Source organism: Triticum aestivum, chromosome 3B (genome assembly GCF_018294505.1).
Source record: "Triticum aestivum cultivar Chinese Spring chromosome 3B, IWGSC CS RefSeq v2.1, whole genome shotgun sequence".
Lineage (NCBI taxonomy): Eukaryota > Viridiplantae > Streptophyta > Magnoliopsida > Poales > Poaceae > Triticum > Triticum aestivum.
The window spans coordinates 792,614,879-792,623,480 of NC_057801.1; the positions used below are offsets into that span (position 1 = coordinate 792,614,879).

The 8,602-nt window shown below is 46.5% G+C and overlaps 1 long non-coding RNA gene across 1 annotated transcript; it reads left to right on the plus strand.

Moving 5' to 3' along the window:
- The first annotated feature begins 6,912 nt into the window (after positions 1 to 6,912).
- On the plus strand, positions 6,913 to 7,532 carry LOC123066607 (uncharacterized). Its single transcript, XR_006431383.1, has 2 exons — positions 6,913 to 7,189; positions 7,290 to 7,532. It is a non-coding gene; the product is annotated as an uncharacterized lncRNA (long non-coding RNA).
- The last annotated feature ends 1,070 nt before the right edge of the window (positions 7,533 to 8,602 follow it).

The window sequence follows — 8,602 nt, forward strand, 5'->3', positions numbered from 1 at the left end:
ATTTATGGGCTGGTGCAAGCATCTCGGAGTTGGAACATTCGCTTCGATGAGATGATCAAAGCGTTTGGGTTTATGCAGACTTATGGAGAAGCCTGCGTTTACAAGAAAGTGAGTGGGAGCTCTGTAGCATTTCTCATATTATATGTAGATGACATACTTTTGATGGGAAATGATATAGAACTTTTGGACAGCATTAAGGCCTACTTGAATAAGTGTTTTTCAATGAAGGACCTTGGAGAAGCTGCTTACATATTAGGCATCAAGATCTATAGGGATAGATTGTGACGCCTCATAGGTCTTTCACAAAGCACATACCTTGAGAAGATTTTGAAGAAGTTCAAAATGGATCAATCCAAGAAAGGGTTCTTGCCTGTACTGCAAGGTGTGAAATTGAGCTCGGCTCAATGCCCGACCACGGCAAAAGATAAAGAAGAGATGAGCGTCATCCCCTATGCCTCAGCCATAGGATCTATTATGTATGCCATGCTGTGTACTAGACCTGATGTAAACCTTGCCGTAAGTTTGGTAGGAAGGTACCAGAGTAATCCCGGCAAGGAACACTGGACAGCGGTCAAGAATATCCTGAAGTACCTGAAAAGGACAAAGGACATGTTTCTCGTTTATGGAGGTGATGAAGAGCTCGTCGTAAAGGGTTACGTCGACGCTAGCTTCGACACAGATCTGGATGACTCTAAGTCACAAACCGGATACGTGTATATGTTGAATGGTGGAGCAGTAAGGTGGTGCAGCTGCAAGCAGAGCGTCGTGGTGGGATCTACATGTGAAGCGGAGTACATGGCAGCCTCTGAGGCAGCGCATGAAGCAATTTGGGTGAAGGAGTTCATCACCGACCTAGGAGTCATACCCAATGCGTCGGGGCCGATCAAACTCTTCTGTGACAACACTGGAGCTATTACCCTTGCCAAGGAGCCCAGGTTTCACAAGAAGACCAGGCACATCAACCGTCGTTTCAACTCCATCCGTGAAAATGTTCAAGATGGAGACATAGATATTTGCAAAGTACATAAGGATCTGAATGTCGCAGATCCGTTGACTAAACCTCTTTCATGAGCAAAACATGATCAACACCAGAACTCTATGGGTGTTCGATTCATCACAATGTAACTAGATTATTGACTCTAGTGCAAGTGGGAGACTGTTCGAAATATGCCCTAGAGGCAATAATAAAAGGATTATTATTATATTTCCTTGTACATGATAATTGTCTTTTATTCATGCTATAATTGTATTATCCGGAAATCGTAATACACGTGTGAATACATAGACCACAATACGTCCCTAGTAAGCCTCTAGTTGACTAGCTCGTTGGTCAACAGATAGTCATGGTTTCCTGACTATGGACATTAGATGTCATTGACAACGGGATCACATCATTAGGAGAATGATGTGATGGACAAGACCCAATCCTAAGCATAGCATAAGATCATGTAGTTCGTTTTGCTAGGCTTTTCCAATGTCAAGTATCTCTTCCTTAGACCATGAGATCGTGTAACTCCCGGATACCGTAGGAGTGCTTTGGGTGTACCAAACGTCACAATGTAACTGGGTGACTATAGAGGTGCATTACAGGTATCTCCAAAAGTGTCTGTTGGGTTGACACGGATCGAGACTGGGATTTGTCACTCCGTATTACCGAGAGGTATCACTGGGCCCACTCGGTAGTGCATCATCATAATGAGCTCAAAGTGACCAAGTGTCTGGTCACGGGATCATGCATTACGGTACGAGTAAAGTGACTTGCTGGTAACGAGACTGAACGAGGTATTGGGATACCGACGATCGAGTCTCGGGCAAGTAACATACCGTCTGACAAAGGGAATAGTATACGGGGTTGCTTGAATCCTCGACATCGTGGTTCATCCGATGAGATCATCGAGGAGTATGTGGGAGCCAACATGGGTATCCAAATCCCACTGTTGGTTATTGACCGGAGAGCCGTCTCGGTCATGTCTACATGTCTCCCGAACCCGTAGGGTCTACACACTTAAGGTTCGGTGACGCTAGGGTTGTATGAATATGAGTATGCAGCAAACCGAATGTTGTTCGGAGTCCCGGATGAGATCCCGGACGTCACGAGGAGTTCCGGAATGGTCCGGAGGTAAAGAAAACTATATAGGAAGTGTTGTTTCGGCCATCGAGAAAGTTTCGGGGTCACCCGGTATTGTACCGGGACCACCGGAAGGGTCCCGGGGGTCCAGCGGGTGGGGCCACCTATCCCGGAGGGCCCCGTGGGCTGAAGTGGGAGGGGAACCAGCCCCTAGTGGGCTGGTGTGCCCCCCCTTGGCCCCCCCTGCGCCTAGGGTTGGAAACCCTAGGTGGGGGGGGCACACCACTTGCCTTGGGGGGCACTCCACCCCCCTGGCTGCCGCCCCCTTGGGAGATTGAATCTCGCAAGGCCGGCGCCCCCCCTGGGGGCCTATATAAAGTAGGGCAAGGGGGAGGGCAGCGGCACCCAAGTCTTGGCGCCTCCCTCCCCCTGCTACACCTCGTCCTCCTCCCGCAGCAGCTTGGCAAAGCCCTGCCAGAGTTCTGCTGCATCCACCACCACGCTGTCGTGCTGCTGGATCATCATCAACCTCTCCTTCCCCCTTGCTGGATCAAGACGGAGGAGACGTCACGCTGACCGTACGTGTGTTGAACGCGGAGGTGCCGTCCGTTCGGCGCTAGGATCTCCGGTCATAGGATCACGACGAGAACGACTACTTCAACCCCGTTCTTTTGAACGCTTCCGCTCGCGATTACAAAGTGGTATGTAGATGCATCTCCCCTTTCACTCGTTGCTTAGATGAACTAATAGATGGATCTTGGTGAAACCGTAGGAATTTTTTTATTTTCTGCAACGTTCCCCAACACCTCCCTGCTGCCCGCTGCACCGGCGCGGCCAAGGTGAGTTTTTTTTTTTTGCATTTTGTTACTATTTTTTGCATAGATGGATATGTGATGAATGGATATATGCATGCATGTACAGATTGATGGTGAAATTTGTGATAGATGGATGCATTGATGGATATTGCTCAATTTTGTGAATTTGGACACTTAGATATTGCTCAATATGGATAGATGATATTGGTCAAGTTTTTCAATATGTGCATGTAAAGAGATGAGCGAGGGAAGATAATGGAGTATGAACGAGCTCCGTTTGTTTTTTTATAAGAGAGAAAGAATGGGGGAGAGAGGGAATGGAGTAGGAACGGGTTTAGAGTTTGATTATTCGAAAGGGTGCGAACTAACCGACGACGGGGAGGAAGAAGTAGAAAATAGTTAATGCGGAGGAATTAGGAAATTTGGTAAACCCGACCGCCGCCTGCACGCCTTGGCGCACAAACTGTAGGCGGAGTTAAAGAAGAGGGGGCCGTCGATGAGCTGGGCGGGCTTCGTCGCTGCGCCTGGTCTTGGTGGACCGTCGGTTCAACCAAAGGGGAGGGGAGGGATGATGGTGCCGCCAGAGCTTTTTTTTACGATTTGACATGTTGTTTCATGTTCATTCATAATGTTGTGCCAATGCTTAATGTGATGTGATGACCTAAATTTTTATCACTCGGTGGAATTAAAAGGATTTGTGGTGTTCCATCTTCGTGGAGTGATCGTCCACGTTCGAGGTGTTTGTCCACGATCGTCCCTCCTTTGATCGACTACATCCTCTACATCGGAGGGTGAGCAACGATTCCATGACCTTGTCCACTTTTTTTCCATGTCACTAGATTTAATTTTCACATCAAGTCGCGTAACCTAGGTCTCCCGTCCGAAAGGGTTGCATCGATAAATATGCATTCAATTGCATATTTATCACCGCAGCTCTTTCGGATTGTCCAGCGCTTTCCACGGACAGCCCGAGGATGTGTAGATTGGGTACGTTGTTCATGCTCTACCCCGTTCCGAGAAAAGATTTCGGCGGCGCCTCCCTGTTGTTCCCCGGATGCACATTCTCTCGGCATTTTGCCGAGACGTGTATTTGGAGAACAGCGGGGAGGTGCTGCCGAAATTTTGTCTCGGAATGGGGTAGAGCATGGACCGTACTCAATCTACACATTCTCGGGTGGGATTAGGACCCATCTTTACCTATTAGAGATGTAGGTGGATTAAATGTCGTTTCTCGTCAACCTTGTAAAAAATAAAATATTGATGTGCGTAATTTAAATGAATCCTTAATTTTGTTGTGTGGCTTCCAATAAAGCAGATGGGCGTGTTCATGGTAACTATTACTGACTTTTCATTGTTACAAGGAGTCAACTATATGTTTCGTGCTCACATGTCATGCTTCCAAAATTTGCATAGGTTGTTCCTCGTTGGTGCTACGGAAGGCATGACGGATGGGCATGTTTGGTGGATAGGTGGGTCGGTGACGATCCAGAGTTTGCTGCCAAGAGCATCAAGGCTCGGGCTAACCGTGGAAAAGACGGGACACACGGCCAAGGAAACAGGAACCACTGGGGCTTCAAGGCCATGAAGGTATACCTATATGAAAGATGCATTTTGGTTCTTCTTTACCGTCATGTTCTTATGTATGGCTAACTTCTGTTTGACGTTGCAGGAGGACAAGTTGCAGAGGCCGCTCTCAGACATGGAGTCGTGGAAGCTGGCCCGCGAGCGGAGTGATCGCAAGGAGGGCGAGAGCCAGTACTACGGCAACACCGAGCAACACCTGGAGTCTTACACTCAGAACTATCAGAAGTTGCATCCGGATGTTCCCGTTCCTGAGGTCGCCCAGTCTCAGATCGACGACACGGTGGTGGTGGCCATCCAGGGTAAGTCCCATGGCCGGTATCCGTGTTTCGATGGCTTGATCACTCCGTCGATCTCGTACACACGGCTTCGAGCTACCAACCCGAGCCCGTTAGAGAGTACGCGGCGTTCGCAGCCTCCCTTAGTCCGCCAACGTGCTGTAAGTACTTCCCCTTATCTTCTTTGTCTCTATCTTTCTTAGTTTATTTTCATCACTGCCCACTTAGAAACAACCTCAATTTTGTAGGCATATCAGGCCTTTCTTGAGCATAGGCATATTGAGGTGAGGGAGTACTTGCAACGAGTGAAGGCAAACAATGATTACAGCCGTCAAGTGATGGCGGTTAGTTTTGCCCTCTTAAACCAAGCCCAAATTTGCACTTTCATTCCTTCTGGCTTTGTTGATCACGGCTTGTTTCTAAGTGGACTTGTTTAACTAACATCCAGGCTATGTTGGCGTCTTGGACTAACCGCACGGAGCCACCACAAGTTGGACCCCCACCACCACCTACGGGAGACGCCCCACACATTCCCACGTTCGAGGAATGGCTGGCACTAGGCGGTGATACTCCGGTTAGTAAATTTGCCTAACTAATGACAAACTAGTTCTCGTTCATTCAACACTATCATGTCATATTTACCGTTAGAATCTTCTTTGAAACATGTAGGGGACCGGTGGCTGGACTCCTGCTCCGTCGACCCCAGTCACTCCGATCTGGCAGAGTGATGGTGGTCGCGGTGGCGGTTTTGGCGGAGGTGGACTTGGCGGTGGCGGTTTTGGCGGAGGTGGACTTGGTGGTGGTGGTGGTTTTGGCGGAGGTGGACTTGGCGGAGGTGGACTCGGTGGTGGTGGTGGTTTTGGCAGAGGTGGACTCGGTGGTGCTTGATGTCGATGATGATTCCGTGTATGCGGCCGTTGCGCCATGTCTTTCATGTTTCAACTTTTATGATGTTTCATGTCTTGCACTACTCTTATGTTCGTGAACTTTCGCTGGTGATGATCTTTAGATGATGAACTTGACTATGTTTAAATGATGATGATGAACTGTCATATTTCATATTATTCTGCTTTGAAATGCTGTCAAATAAATTGAAAAAGAGAAAACAGGGAAAAAAACTATGCCTACGGCAAAGCCGTCGGCATATATACGCTCAGGAGCCACCAGGAGGTGACACGTGGCAGGGCTATGCCGACGGCTTTGCTATAGGCATAGCCCTGCCGCCAGGTCAAACCAGGGGGCGACACGTGACAAAGATATGCCTACGGCGAAGCCGTCGGCATATATTTAATCTATGCCGATGGCTTTGCCGTAGGCATATCTTTGCCACGTGTCTTCTCCTGAGTCGCCAGCAGTTTTGACGGCGCCGTCCGTTGCCGTCAGACGGAAAACTATGCCGACGGCTAAACTATGCCGACGGCTGCCCCATGGCCGTCGGCATACCCTCCTATGCCGACGGCTATACTATGCCGATGGTCTGACAGAAGTACGCTGACGTGATCTACACTGACGGGGCTATGCCGACGGCAGCCGTAGGCATAGATCTATGCCGACGACATAGGACCTATGCCGACGGCCCTGGGCCGTAGGCATAGCCCGCGAGTCCGGTAGTGACAGTGGTATCCCCAACCCACCAGGGTTCAAATCCTCGTGCTCGCATTATTCTTGGATTTAATTCAAGATTTCTGGCGATGCGCTTTCAGTGGGAGGAGACGTTTTCGTAGACGACGAGGCGCCTACGGTGACTTCGTAAATCTCAAGATGATATGTCGGCTTAGTCTCTCAGAGGTGCTCATAGGGGTAGGGTGTGCGTGTATGTGTTCATAGGGATGAGTGTATACGCGTATATATGAGAGCTCGTGTCTGTACTGATGCTAAAAAAATGAAAGGATCAGCGAGGCGTAGACGGGAGCTGCACCGAGCCTCTACTTCTGCATAGTTAGCTAGATACCTGATCAAATACCGGAGTTGGTAAGTGGGCAAAATCAACGTGCATGCATAGGTTGAGTAACATGATTGTACTTCAAGTAGATCATATATATATATATATATATATATATATATATATATATATATATATATATATATATATATGAAAATGGGTTAGTACTCCTAGGAGTACATACTCCCTCCTTCCTCTGTCATTAATTATCTTTTTTTTCATGAATGTCCTTGATTAGCGACGTGTTTGGTTCACAATTGTCAAACCCGAGGCATGACTATATAAATTAGCAAACACACCGATTTTTCGGGCCCTCTCGCATCTAATCCTTCCCTCGGCTTCACACATCCTGAACTGTAGCAGCCGGCCCCTGGATACACTTCAGCGCGGAACCGCGGCGGCCACCGCTATCACTCCCCGGCGACCGATCCAAATTGCAGCTTTCATTGGCCAACGGATCAGAGAGCGCGAGACAAGCCGGATCCGAGGTTTATTTTAATCAAAGGTCAGTGATTTCTCTTGGACGTTCTGTGCGTGTTGATTCCCTGTTCTAGATCCGTAGCATGTTCCAATCCATTAACCAAAATTGTCTTGCTTTCTTCTAGATCTGAAGAGGAGCGTGCGCCCCGTCCAGGATCTGATTGTTTGCTGACTAGTTAATTTTTGTGGATGAGAGAATTTTCTGGTGCTTTGTGGATGTCCTTGCTGGATGGAGGCTGGATGTCTCACGTGGAAGAATTGATTCATGTGGCTTGTGGGGGTGAATGGCGTAGCATCCCATCGTCGATCTTCAGCACACTCTGTTGATCCTACCGCTAGCGGCGCCCAGTCAGCCGTAAACAGATCAACATATTTCTTTAATTATTTTTGTTAGTGGACATATGATCAAATGGATTCACAAATAGTGATTTCAGCTGCTATTTCTTCTTTGGGAAAGTAGTATATACCCAACAAAAAGGAACAGTACTTCTGGTTTCTAGTTTAATCACTATGTTGAAACCTTTGGTTGAAGGATCAAGAACGGCACCTTGCTGCCATCTTCTTTATATGTTCAGTATTGTCTCAATAAGAAATTGCTGCTAGAATTTTCTATTTTGGAAAGGAACATACATGTCCCACTTCAACAAGTGCTGTATTTTTCTGCGGAGACATACGACCACATTACAAAATGTATTACACATGTTGTTTCATCTAACTTTTCACATACTCTTTTATTGTATACTTTCATCTAACTTTTCTTATAACTCATTGCAGAGACTAGACTCTCACATAAGACCAGCATATACCCATGTAAAAGAACTAGGAGTATATTCTCCGTCACTAAAGAACAAGTATATACTCCCCTACAAAAAAAAGTTGTATATATTACTCCCTAAGTAAAAAACAAGTATATACCCCCCCCCCCCCCTACAAAAAAGAAGTATATACTTACATACAAAAGGTGGCATGTACTCACATGCAAAAGGTGTTATGTACTTCCTTCACAACAAGCAATATATACTTCTACTGTCATACTTGTACATAACTCTTTGGTGACATTCATATTTCTGTGAATGAAAAGTATATGAAAAATAGTAGTATATACCTTTTTGAATAAATAAGTATATATTTCTGAAAAAAAGACATCATCACATTTCCCATCAATGGAAAATAAATTATAGGAGGTCCTGCTGAAGTATATACCACTTTTCTTATCGGGATATATACTTAATTTTTAAAATAGTACATACTGCTTTCGTAACAAGGAAAGCATATACTGCTTCATAAATATAATGACGTATACTGTACTATTTTTTTGCGAATGAAGTATAATGCACTTACTGCTCTCGAAGGTGCATACTGCCTTTTTTACAAGGAGTACTCATTTTTTTAAACAGGGAGAGCATGTAAAGTTCAACTATCGTCCAATAAAGCAAGG